This window comes from Lactuca virosa, chromosome 4 (assembly GCF_052849685.1).
Source record: "Lactuca virosa cultivar CGN04683 chromosome 4, Lactuca_virosa_CGN04683_v6, whole genome shotgun sequence".
Classification (NCBI taxonomy): Eukaryota; Viridiplantae; Streptophyta; class Magnoliopsida; order Asterales; family Asteraceae; genus Lactuca; species Lactuca virosa.
Genome location: NC_136429.1, coordinates 231883325 through 231898053, shown reverse-complemented (window position 1 = coordinate 231898053; position 14729 = coordinate 231883325). Strand labels below are relative to the sequence as shown.

At 35.7% G+C, this 14729-nt stretch overlaps 1 non-coding gene across 1 annotated transcript; it reads left to right on the top strand.

The window, feature by feature from the left end:
• Positions 1–14384: 14384 nt before the first annotated feature.
• LOC145110397 (small nucleolar RNA R71) lies at positions 14385–14490 on the top strand. The gene has a single exon (XR_013709776.1). It is a non-coding gene; the product is annotated as a small nucleolar RNA R71 (small nucleolar RNA).
• The last annotated feature ends 239 nt before the right edge of the window (positions 14491–14729 follow it).

Here is a 14729-nt window from a genome sequence, read left to right as displayed (position 1 = left end):
TATCCCTTAAGTACTTGACGCTCTCTATGGAAAACTCTACCACCTATTGAATCCCTAATCCCATGCTGCGAGGATGAATTCCTTATTCGTGAAAGTACGAACCTAGACGGTTCTCTTGGCTATCCGAGCCGTACCTGGGAGTTTGGAAGATTCCTAAATCCTATTAGGTGTATGGGGAGGAAAGATCAACCTTCCTTTTAGAAACAAGAAATACATAGCCTATGGGTAATTTAACATACGAATTCATTCTTCTTTTACCTGAAAACGAAACTAACTATCTCTACCGACTCGTGCTGGTAGTCTCCTAGACCTTGATGTTGAAATTGAAAGTTGAACTGCCTTCGCACCTTTGTCTTAAGGGTTGGTTCTCCCCCACTTGGGTTCAACCCATCATCTGTTGCTGCTTGTAACTAGCTGAAGTCTAAGATGGCTTTGCCTATGTGATTTGTAGCTCCTTTTGACTTTGAAGAAACTACTGGTTTTCATATCTAATTACCTTCCACATTATCTTCAAGGTATTGCTAATTGTGCCTACCAAAAGGGGTCTTCTTGCAAGGCACAACCAAAACATGATAAGGTTGTGACAAGAATAATGTTGTCTTGAAGCGCACTAATGCACATGTATAACTAATTAGTATAAAGGGGTATTCTAACGTAGTCGAACTACTAACAACAACAACGATTATTGAATTCACTTCGTCTTTCTCTACTTGGGTTATGGGGGTCGACATACAATCGCGCCACAACAGGTAGCAACTCTAACTTCTAGTTGCTTTGCCCCAACGAAGGCTGCAAATCTTTTGTCGATTATCTTGATTACTTCCTTCTTAAATGTCATGACTAAAGTCGACACTACGTAGGACAAGTTTCTCAGAACCTAACTTACTTACGTAAATCAGACTCGATCTTATATGGCCACTTGGACCCAAACTTAGAGTCACTCTTCTAGACATCACCGTACAACAAGTAAGGATGGAAATAACGCAAAGCAATTTTATAGTGTTAGCTACACTATCTACCTAACTACCAGTGCCTTAGAAAATTTGTGACTCTTCCTGATCCAAGTGCGAGTCTTGTGCTTCGGCTAGTATATGCATCTAATACCTTTCACACATACTCATCCTCGTCCCAAAAATTGTCTCGTAATTTCCAAGTCACTTCCAATACTACACACGATGACTGCTACACATATATATGTATGTGTCCCATGAGCACGTACAACAAGTTTTCCTAGACTCCACTAGGACTTTGCATCTTTACTGATGCCCTACTTTACAAATATATGCCTTATCAAGCATATATTAAACTTCATAGTCTCTCCTTCAAATATTCATTTCCACTTTACCCTACTATTAGCTGAGGAATAACTTCTACCAATATTAACTAATTATCAGACGAATACAATTACATGATTCTAAAATCAAAACAGTCTATCAACTAAAAGATCTGACACTACAACGATTAGAATCATAGGAGAGCTGCAAAATAACGCGAAATCAAGCAATCTAAAACTATCTAATTTTTGGAGCATGCAACCTAACACATTTGTCAAATAACTAATTAATATTAATATAGGTTCTAAGCGACAAATAACAAGCAAATCTCTAAGTTCTAAGGCATTTTAATTATCAGGCAATCCTAAGCAGCAATTCCTGAAAAGATCCATAGCCTACATACTAGCATGCATTTCTAACATTTCACACATATCAATAATCATACAAACATAGATATTTTGGGAATCTTTTTCCTTTTTGATATTTGGTTTACTGTACGCATCGATTTCTTTCCTTTTTGTATTATTATTTTTATCAAAAGACTTATTAATTACTTAGATCCTTAGTTTGAGTCTGGAATCACACGAGTGTTCATCCAGTTCACTCAAACCAGAGCTTTGATACCAACTTGTAACGTCCCGATTTTTCAACCCAAAATTTTTCATTTTTTATTTATTAAAATATATCAGAGTTATAATTACATTATGCTGAAACATGTTATGAATGCGTGTGTGTACATTCGAACCTTGCCATTCTTACGAAGTACCTGAAAATAACAAATGGGTAAGCGCTAGGCTTAGTGAGTTCCCCATAATACCATATTCCACAATACCTATACATGCATACAAACAATGGCTAACGATCTTCCAATAAGAAATTCATCTTGGAATAGGTTCCTAACTTTTTTAACTGTTCCACCATCATCCCCTAACTAAATCTACGTGGGCCTATAGGATCCCGAGCACATTAACTGTTCCACCACCACCCTCTATCTAAGTCTAATGTTACAACAATTTCACATACATAGACTGCACTTTAGGTTTTACTAATACAGGCACATTTAGACTTTCTACTCTACTAGCTCTCTATCCTAACATACATGGATATATATTGTACTACATGGTATAGTGAGATAACTCACCTGGGCAATTTCTACGACGACTGATAGCTATCTAGGTAATCCTTCCGGTGATCCAACTGGTGGGTAATGCACCAAATAAGTATTAACCTATGATACTTTAACCTATTAATTTCTATGATGATCTGGTAATAAAACTAGATCTTTCACTAATCCTAATGAATACCAAGAATTCTATCAAATAAATCAGCCAGGCAGGAAAGTTGGGAGGCAATACCATTTTGGCATATAGCCTTTCTGAAAACCAACAACCAAGCCAACACGACCATTCTAGACACTTCTTCCGTAACTAGATCAATCAGTATATTAATTGGAATTACTGATAAATCCTACACACACAGACACACACACACACACACATATATATATATATATATATATATATATATATATATATATATATATATATATCCATAACAATGACTACGAATAGAAATATAAGTTACACTAGCGTAGCTTAACTTACAAGGATTTCCTAGACAAAATTCCGAAAATTCCACTGGCAGAACTTCGGCTTGCTAGCTACTTGACGTCAAGGTCTTAGAGCTTCTCCGGATACTTAAAATTAAGAGAAGATGGGGTTAATATTGATAGAAACTCGAGAGATTGATTAAGGAAAGGTGTGGAAATGAATTCAGGAGGTGAAACTATTTATAGGGCCAATTCTCGGTTTGCGCTCCTCGTCTAGACCAGGAGCGTGCCACGCCTTGGCCTGGTCGGCCTCCCTGCTTCTGACACATGTCATGTTTTGCATGGGGCGACGTGGCAGCTTCTAGAAGGTGCGCGTCGCGCCTTATTTACGCGAGGTGCACTCCAGAAACTTCAAAAATTCATAACTTCTTCATACGAACTCCCTTTTTGACCTTCTTAATATTTGTGTGTAGCTATCAAGGAGATCTATGACTTTCGTTTAGACTCCATCGATTAATTCTAAATTTATTTTTTATTTATTATTTTTAGAAGGCTTAGGCTGCTAATATTTGTTTAAAATTCATATCTTCTGATAGAATCATATCGACAAGATTTTCAACTCCCATAGAGATTTTTTTCTAACAATCAACCGATTTAAATTTGGGTTTCTGTGTCGCACACTGCTACGTTGAAACTTGGAAAATCATAACTTCCTCATATGAAGTCAGATTTGGACGTTCTCATTATGTATACTCTTGGTTTTAAGGCTACTACGACTTTCATTTAGGTCACTAAGTATAATAAGTAATCTATCTTTGATTTGTATTTTATGATGTGCATAACTGTTTTGGATAAATCGTGAAACTTGGAAGAAGCATAACTTCTTCATACAAAGTCGGATTCAGGCGTTCTATATATCTAGGTAAATCGTATGGATATTTCCTACATGTTAATCATGATTACTTTTCATAAAAAAGTAACGTACCTCTACTTTGAATTTTATAAATGATGGTTTCTATTAAATTTTATTTGAATGCCAAAATGGGGTGTTACATATGTGCTTTGTATTATACTACAGTCAGCTCGTCGGCCAATAATTGTATAATGTTTAATATGCAAGCCTAGTCTTTTTTCTTCCATTTGTGAGTTGTGTTATGAGATTAACATGGGTTGTGAATAGTTTCATACTTGCATTGTGTAACACCCATTGTCATGTATTTTGTTTTTACACCCTTAACATATTATTTAATTGCAAATTAGGCCCTTATGTTGGGTATACAAGGCTTGTATGTTAGGCGTAAGTCAACAAAGGAGTTGTGACGGAGGTGGTGTATGCTGGGCGTACACGTGCGTACGTCGGGCGTACTCGAGTTGTTCCCAAACCCTAAATTTTTTAGGGGTTATGTCCCCTATTTAAACATATTAATCCCCTTGGACATTCTTATGACCCACCTCCATTCCTCTAAACCCTAAAATCAAAACCCTAGACCTTAAGAGTGAGATTTGAAGCTTTTGGAGTGATTTTGAGTGTTATTCGTAGTGAAGAAAGATCATTCAAGAAGTGGTGGTGCATTCAAACTTTTGGATCCAGAATCTACATATCTTTGTTCATCTATTGAAGGTATAAAGTTCATACATCGGAGCTTGTTTTTCTAGATCTTGTTTAAGCTTAGATTTATGTTCTTTTGTCCCAAAATCTTGATCTTTGTGAGTATGGAATACTCCAAAGCATATGAGTTGTCCTTTCATATGTTTTAGGGTGCATAGTGTCATAAAAATACAAGCTTAATCCTTTCCTTTCATCCATGCATGAGTTATGGAGTTTTTAGTGATGTTAGAAGTTATGGCTTTGGGATCAAGCTCTATTTAGCCATGCAAAATCATAAATTCAGAGACTTTATGGATTGAGATATCTTTTAGAGTCAGATCTGAGGTTAGGGTAAAGTGTCTTAATGATTAAGACCTTAAAAGTTGAGTTTTGTGATAAATCCGAGTACGCCAAGCGTAATTCTGGCTACATCCAACGTAGCCAGTTGCTAACCCGTTCCTTCCAGCATAGTGCTCTACGCCTAGTGTTGAGATGAGTACGCCGCATGTAAGGTCAGAGTGTTGACCTTTGACTTTCATTGACTTTTGACCAATTGTGCCTTTAGGTTGATTTGTGAGCCTTTTTAGTCTTGGAAGGGGCAAAATGGGGTTTTTCCCCTAAATGTGGATTAGGCTTGGCTTTGGATTAGTGGATCATGGAAAATAACCTTAATTGTTATTTAGGTTTAACTAGTGTAATTAATAGGCAGAGTCTAGTTCCGATAGTTCGGGTGTGAGTTCTATCAACCATCTGTGCAAGGTGAGTCTCCTCACTATTCTTACCTGTGTGGTAGAATACATACATATATATATATATATATATATATATATATATATATATATATATATCTGTGTGTGTGTGTGTGTTTGTGTGTGTGTGTGTGATGACTAGCTAGGTCTATGTGCTATTACTACGATATGTGTTAGTGTGTGTACAGAGACTTCAGATAGTCTCCAGGGTTGCTGATAACCCACAATGCATGTCGTTTTCCCACTGAGACTTCAAGTAGTCTCCAGGGTTGCTGATAACCCCTGGATGTTTATTTTATGTGGTTTTTTTGGGAACTCACAAAGCTTTGTGGTTACAGTTGTTGATTACATGTGTTTCAGGTACTTCTGATGATCGCGGGAAGTCGAAGGCTTGATTGTAAACATTCACATGCAGTTTCTGATTTAAGTTATTTTTGGGACACTCTGATATTTTTGATGATGATTTGTATTTGACACTTATGATTTTCTTGAGCTAGTGTTTATAAACAGTGTTTTATGGAAATTTAAAATGAAAATTTTGGTTTGAAAATTCAGATGTTACACATTGCATTCCGTATTTATGTTAATTTTATTATATTGTGAAATTTGTTGTCTTTCAAATGATTAAAATATGGTGATGTTAACCCCAATATGAGAACTTATTAGAGTTTAAAAGGTTATGAGGCTTGACCTTGGGAATTAAATAAGTGGCTTATCCTTTCTCCTTATATAGGTTAAAATGGGATTAGATCATCAGGCATCCTTTGCGTATTGTATTATTTTGATGTGTATTTAGACTAGATAGAGTTGTGAAGGTGAGGTTTTAGAAGGCTAAGTTAGAACTTTCAGAAGATTAACTGATGTAATGAAACTTATTCTTATGTGATGTTCTAGGTTTTCTAGAAGCCTCCTGATAGTAGATAAGGAAATGATTTGAGTAGGGATTAAATCTGTTATTTAATTATTCAAATCTGGATTCATCTACAAGTTACTTGAACTATAAATAGGACCCTTAGGGCACTAAATTTTGTAGCTAACCTTTTCCCATAGTGAAATCCAAAAATTTACTCTCTCTCCCCTCTCTCCTCTCCATCTTAGGTTTTCTTGAGTTGTAGATGTGAAACATTAGAGGCTGGGACATTATTGGAGATAGGTTTTCCAAGGAGACAAGAAGATTGCATGTATTCTTAACCATGAATTTCGATTAATAGGGTTTAGTTTTTGTTTTTCATAAGTATGTTACTATTAGCTGTTAAAAAGACATAGATCTATTTTAGGTTGCATGTACCCTTAAGTGTTAAGAGAATTTCCGCATGTACATTTGATTTGTAACCTAAAATCCCCAATAGAAACAACATTATCATAACTGAAACCAAAAAGAAGGTGGCAATGGATGTCGATGAGATCGTCTTGGATTCGAGTGAATACATGCTTAATAGTAAGGCTAGGTTTATTTATTCTGTACATCTATTGTGTGGCATAAGGATAATTCTGGACGAGTGTATAAATATAATTAATGGCCATGATCTGAGAGAATGGGATAACATGTACCATATAATCACATAAATTTCAGCATAAGGGTATTTTGGTCAATTAAACCATTTTATAAAAGGAAAATTTCAAATTCTAAGGGATAATTAAATATTTTAATTTTGAAAATATGAATTTTTAAATTAATTCAATTTTAATTCGTAATTTTTTATAATAAGCGATTTTATTTTGTTAAAATGATAGAATGTCATCAATAAACCAATAAAGATATTTCTGATTTTATTCTTACATTATATAATTCCATTTAAGACATTAAGATATTTAACATGATTAAATAATTCTACAACATATATTATCAAGAATAACATTTTCTAAACAATACAAATTTTATTATTTAAGAATCATTTTTAAATAATAAGACTGTAAAGAATAATTACATCTAAAAAAAAATATGGCTAATAATGATTAAAAATTACATTTATTCTTAAAGATTAAAACTAAGAATAGTTAAAAAAACATCAAAATCTAACAAAAGTATTAGTCCATTATGAAAGAATATTAATACTAATAATCGTTTTATATATTCTGAAAGAATACATGTTGCTAGAATAGACTCTCGTTCTCCATGTTCCAAACAACTTTGTTGTATTCTGAGTGAGTTGATCCTGAAACAAAACACAAACCAAATCAAAACCCAAAAATGATAAAGTAGCAACAATATTGAAACCCAAGAAGAAGACTATAACAACATAATTAAAAGTAAAGGCCTAACCTTAATATCCTTTAACCAAAATCCGAATGCAAATCTTACGAGATTCCATTTATGTGGTGTGCTTTGTAATTCACTGCTTAAGTTGACTTGGAATTCGAGATTTTATTAGGACAGAATTGGAATTTGAGATTCCATTCAGACAAAATGTTGTAAGGTGCATATATACCATGTTTTGCTTTGATATCTCTCTGTTTCATTGAAACAGACATAACTGGAACTTCTTCAGCCATATTCGACTTCATGTAATTTAATGGTCACTAACCCAAACTTAAACTGAATTAAAGCAACAAACAAGAAAACTTTAACATGCTAGGTAATGATAACCAAATACATGTATAAAACCAACTTCATAAAATCGAAACATAGATAACTAGCACATAGTATTAGGGTTCATCTACATTAAACGAAAGCCTAATATTTAGCTAATCATGGCAGAAAATAAGCACACAAAATCATAGGTATTCATTCAACATGATTAAATCAATGCAAACCGAATGTGATGTGTAGTATTCGAATCTTCAATTTCAAACGATTTCTCCTTCAAATAGTTGAATTTCTCAGGTTTCTGGCCTCTAAAATCGACTATCTCTCCATAATATCTCCAATCCAACCTCTCAAGTCGAATGTGCAAAGGCTATTTATAATTTTCATAAATCGTAGCTCACGTCATGAGAATTAAGATCTCACGTCGTGAGCTCAGTTGAATCCGTGTCTGGCAAGGAATTTGGCTTCAACATAGTTATCTTCTAGAATCTTCCTCCTCACGTCGTGAGATTGTTATGCTCATGTCGTGAGCTTGGTCTTTTGCTAGAATCTTCTTCTTTTAAACTCCGTTAGGATCCTGTTTTAGCTACAGTCCTTCCAAGCTTCAATAATTGCCACGCTGCAAAATGTAATTTAATTCAATAAGTATCAAATATCTTTGCAATTAACCAAATATTACTTAAAATGTATTAAAACATTGCCTATATATATATGTATATATATATATATATATATATATATATATATATATATATATATATATATATATACACGACAATATCAAAATACCCCACACTTATCTTTTGCTTGCCCCCAAGCAAAACTAATCTTTTAAGTTAAACTTCCATTACCAACATTGCACAAGACAATTCAAGTAGAACCCAACCATTACACCAAGACCGCAATGCACATATTTGTGTCTATAATTCCTAAAAAATTCCGAATCCTAAATACTCACAATCCTTATGAACATTCACCCCTTAGTTTATATGACACTCATTTTTGCAACCCTCCGAATCCATCGTCAGAAATATTTCTTAACCTCAAGGTATTTTTGGTTAAGCTACCCACGCATATATAATATCTAGAAAAAATTACAACTTTGATACCACAATGTAGCTCTCTGAATTCATATTTTCTTTGATATTTGTTCTTTGATTTCTTCGAATTCAACACCTTTTTGGTTAACTTTTGGTATCTTCAATTTTTGAGTCTTCAGAATTTTTGATCTTTTGATCTTCATACTTTGATGGCTCCAAAATTCTTTCAACAACATTTTTTTAATTTCTATATTTTTTTATATAACTCATTTTTTTCGCTCAATTCCTACATACTTAAGCAAAAAGCTCAACTTCAACCTTTATTAGTTAGATGTATTAGTCTAAGTGCAATGACTACATAAGCACTCCTGGATAGATTTCAGGTACACGTTGAAAAACTTGTTACATCGTACAAACTACCAGATTACCTTTCATATCTCATGACTTTTCACTAGGAATGGGAAGCCACAAATATACTATAACATATGTTGGCTCAGTTAAATATTTGAGTTTTCATTGGATCATCCCACACAAAACTAGCAACCTAAGTTTTTAAATATTTCTAGATTTCATTTTTGAGATTATTATTTGAAATCTATAAAAAAAAATTTCTAATCTAGCAAAAATTTTAATTTTTAAACATAAATTTCTTTTTTAACCCCTTCCCCCATACTTATTTCATACAATGCCCTCATTGTATGTATAAAACTATTAAAAACAATAAAAATGGGAGAAAATGGAACAGACTCCCCTAGGGTAGTAGTGGCGAGATCGATTTCTTGAAGGTGTGTAGAAAAATCGAACATCTTGAATATGTAACTGGAACTTGGACTTTTCTGGTACTTATGAATGTGCCGAATAAAATGCGAACCATAAACTTGCAACTTGAAAAAGTGTGGTGCATAAAATCTTCAAAGTAAAACATCTTAATATGGGAAAGAATACGCCACATTATGAAGATGAAAGAAGAGAGTGTTATGCCATATGTTACGACTCACGACGTAAATATAGTTCATATCGTTTTTGAAATCACGATGATATATGCCTCACGTCGTGAGAAGTAGATACTCACGACGTGAGAACTGGGTGATGGCAGATTGCATTCCTTATACAAGTCTTCTATGTATGTGATCTTCATTGTCTTCTTAACTCATTAGGACTTGTTTTAAGACCCATTTTGGTGGAATTATTTCTTCTCTCTACTCTATCTTCGCACACGAATGTCACCACACACTAATCAAAGATTATGCTCTTTGATTCTTTTCTCTAATGCTCACCACTTCTCTTTCTCCCACTCTGTTTTTTTCTCTCGACACGAAATGATTCTGAGAACAAACAAACTGCTGGTTGTAACGAGAAAACTAACATCTACCATTTGGTTACATGTTTTTAAAAAACAAACCAAATAAAAATAAAAACACACAAAACACACCAAAAATAAACTAAGAAAAATAAAATAAATAAAAATAAAAGGGTAAATATCAATCATCATCGTCATCACCTCCCGCTCAATTAGGCCCGACTCCATCTCCTTGTCGTGACCAAAGCTCCTCCCATGTCGGAATGTATGGATAGTGAGGTGGCATGGTCGGTGGTCGCTCGATGTGAAAGTGCGAAAACAAAACGTCCATAGCTTGGTTGTGATAGTTCACACCCCCGTGTAAATTATCTAAATATGTACCAACCCGACTTTGAAACGGGTCGGTTGGTACACCACCGTCAAATTGTTGAGGTTGTTGTTGTTGGCCCCGGTCTCCTCTTTCCCTCACGTTCCTGCGACCCCACGGTATCGGATGCTCCTCGAGTTGACCCAATTTTCCAACCTCATTGTCAGTGGGAATATTCCAATGTGTGCCCATATTTATAATAACATGAATGGACTCCAAATAACCGACAGATAAATCATCTCCTGCCTCGCATGTCAAGGTGAGAGTAATCCATGGTGTAAAAAGACCATACGACCGTGCCAAGCGAGTGAGAAAATCACCACCCGCTATAGGGCTCCCTGTTCGTGAAGTGATCGCCTTGCTTCCCAAGTAGCTAGCAAGATGGTAAGGAATGTTGCAACAAACGGTCGGCACAATAATGGGCCATGAAAAAGAACAAGTTGAGACTCGTGACCTTGTCCACATGTTTCTTATGGTTGATAGAAAAAGTCACAAAACGGTGGAGGAGTCGGTGAATAGGTGACCGAATGTGGCTTTCTTGTGAGACACCCAAATAAAATGCCCCATTAGCAATTGTAGTCCAAAAATCATACCCATTTACCCCCAGAGAATATTCTCGTGCAGCTGCCTTTAAAAATATACCAAAAGTTGGAGACACTGTTTCTTTTTCCTCATAAATCCCCATTCTCCATGAAAATTCCGCCAAGCCGCATTCACGATATTCGCCCCCAAGACGAAAAACAAGGGCCCGTTCATAGTAAGGATCTTCCATGCTTTCTTCAAATGAGACTGTTGCGAAAAACTCGACACATAACTCTTTGTAAACTGGATCACTAATGGCAAACCAAATTTTCCACCCATTCCATGTGAAAGAAAATCCATCCCCAACAAATGTTTTGGTTAAATATGGGATCAACCTCGCCATAATTCAAATTTCTTCCAGTTTTACCCAGTCAATGCGAGGAGAAATTGCAAACTCCCTATTGTATAACCATCCCAATTTATTGTTGAAATTATTCACCATATTTTGAGGAACATTGACGGGAAGTTGATACAATGGGTAGAGTTCAAACACTTTTTCTTGGAATTGCTCATTGGTTCTCCTTGATGCCATTTTTTGTAAAACAAACAACAAACAAAACCCAAAAGAAATACCACCGATTAAATACTTAGCAGATTGCACAGAAACCCGTTAACCCAAAACTTACAGCGTGATCTTTTAAGCTCACGTTGTGACCTTCGAACATGGTAGATTCGAATCGGTCTTTAAGCAAGAAAAAATCAGTCCAACAATTACCAAGGGTTTTCTGTAATAGCAATTTAATGTCCTAAAATCTAACATGCAAGACCTAATTCGTACCAAATCGGGGGATGTTGGGTGAAAGAAAAATTTAACATAAACCATAAGTCCTAAATTCTCAAAATTAGTGGAATTGATCATGAAAAATGACATAAATCATTACCTTGGAGATGCAAATGTAAGCAAGAGGGAGGAAAGTAAGATTTTCGGCCGAAATCGAAGTGCAGAGGGGACCAGATCGAGCTCACGTCATAAGTGAGTTGAAAGTGAAAGTGCAATTGAAAGTGGCTTTCGATCTTTAAGTGTAACGTGTTTTTACTTCTCACGTCGTGAGATTCATGGGCTCACGCCGTGAGCCTTTTCTGGTCCATTTCTATAGGCTGCTACTGTTGGGTCACAAATCCAATTTCTTTATATATTTTACTCGTGATCTATTCTATTAATTATCATTATTTTTTCATTATAAATTTTTGAAGAATATCTTTCACTTACAATTTGGATCCCATACTTGATTTCAAAATTTTGGAGAATGACAAAGAAAACTATCCTAAAATGCAAAAACAAAAAAAATAAAAGAAGAAAAGAAAAGAAAATCCAAACCGATCTCGAGTTGCCTCCCGAGAAGCGCTTCTTTTTATGGAGTCATGAGTCAGACTCCTTACGTCCTACGTTGTTGCGGTTGGGCGTGCGATTTCCCGTTGCACTTTTTTTGTCCTTCCACCTCCTTTTGTAGGCTTGAACCCTTCTTATATATGCCTTCTTGGAATTTTTTTTTGAATGTTGCACGCCTCAAGCTTTCTCTTAGCTCCTTGAGTTTTCGCATCCTTCGAGTTCTTCTCTTGATTTTTAGCTAGTCCCATGTTGTCCATCTCCATTATATCAATATTTTCCTCCTTCCTTTCATGTTCATCCTCTTCATCACTTGAACTTAGCTCTTCACTTTCACAAACCCCTTCTGCTTGAATTTTTGGTGTAGTGAATGCAAAGACCTCAAAGATCATCGGTATCGAGGCTCTTGGTTTAGTGGGTTTGACTAGTTCTTTAGGCTTTTCTCTTGTTTGTACCTCTTCTTCCATTAATTTTTCTAACTCTCCAAGTTCATTGTCTTCATCCATAAAGAACACTTCATTTTGAACTTTAGATTTTTCAAATCTTTCTTCAACTTCGTATGTCATCTCCTCTTTTCCCACTTGCAAGGTAAGATTTGATTCACGAATATCTACCAAGGCTCATGCGGTATTAAGTAATGGGCATCCAAGGATAATAGGAACATTTTCATCCTCTTTCATGTGTATCACTACAAAATCAATTGGAAAAACAAAATTTCCAATTTTTACCAATATATCTTCAATTATGCCTCGAGGACGAGTCACCGAACGATTTTCCATATGAATTCTCATCCTTGTGGTCTTCAATTCTGGAAGGTTAAGCTTTTGATAAAACGGATATGGCATCAAATTAATGATCAATCCAGAATCGGCTAAGGCAAATGTATTCGTGTTATTTCCAATATCACACGGAAGTGTAAGGCGTCCGGGATCTCTCATATTCCCTCCATAATCCCCATTGAACATTTTCACTAAGAACCACCTTGGAAGTATTCTCTAATTTTTGACGAGTTTCTAGGAGATCTTGCAGAAATTTAGCATATTCGGGAACTTTAGCTAATGATTCGATAAATGGGGTATTAATTGGAATAACCTTGACTTGATTCATAAACTTCTTATGCTCTTGTTCCAATGGATGCACTCTATCTCGAGAAGGAAATGGTAATGGAGGTTGATATGCCTTGACAAAAGAAGATTTTTTTATCAGACCAAGCCCACGACGTGAGGGGTTGATCCTCATGACGTGAGAACTGGGTATCAGCAACTTCATTTTTTTCTTCTATTTTCTTCTGTTTCGGCTGTGGATCAAGCTGCTATGTGTCTTCTTCTAATGCCTCCAACAACTTAAAAATGGTGTCTTCTTCCGTGGATATGGCCATGATATGTGGTTGCGTCTTTTGATCGGGAAATTGAGGTGGTAATCGTTCGTGAACTAGTGTGGTCAATTTCTCGAGTTGAGTCTCAATATTTTTGATGGAAGCTTGTTGATTTCTAATGGTAACATCAGTTGCATCGTGTCATTTTTCAGAAGCCTCCATGAACCTATTAATCATTAACTCAAAGTCCAACTTCTTCTTGGATGGTGGTTGTTCTTTTTGGTAAAGGCACCGTCCAATTTGCCGACATTTTTCTTCTTTTTGCTTTTTGTACTCCTCATAGGGCAACCATTCTTTCTTAGGCTTTATCCAATCTTCATCAAATTGGTCTCCACTAAAGTAGCAAACTTGAGCTTTTCTATGCCTATTTTCGTCCAAATGGCAATCCTTTGTCAAATGTGGTCCATTGTAATTTTCACAACCCACACGTATTGCATGTATGGATTGGTCCATTTTCGTCATTCTTCGATCCATGTTACTCAACATTGCCAAAACTGCCGCCATGTCCTCCGAAGCAACATTTCCGATTCCTTTTGCTCCGTCTTGTTAAGGGTTGTGGTATTCTCTTGAATGCTTTGAAAAATCTTCAATTAGTTCTTTGATTGTAGCGGGATTCTTTTTCGTGAGAGGACCTTGAGAATCGAGGAGTTGCCTTGTCATTACGTTTACCCCATCATAAAATATAGACACTTCTTGTTGCTCATTAAGATCATTTTGGGGACAATTTCTTAGCAATCCCTTAAATCTCTCCCATGCTTCATACAATGACTCCCCCGCTTATTGCTCGAAATTGGATATAGCTTTCTCAAGCTTAGAAACCTTTGATGGTGGGCAAAATTATTGGAGGAATTCTTCACGCATTTGTGCCCGTGTTGTAATTGCATCGGATGGGAGTGCCTTCAACCAATCTTTAGCTGCTCCTTTGAAGGTGACCAGAAGGATTCTCAACAACATCGTTTCTCGTGGAATGTTTGGAATATTAAAGCAATCGGCGATGTCATTGACTTCATTGAGGTGTTTGTATACATCCTCATGATCTTTTCCGTAGAAT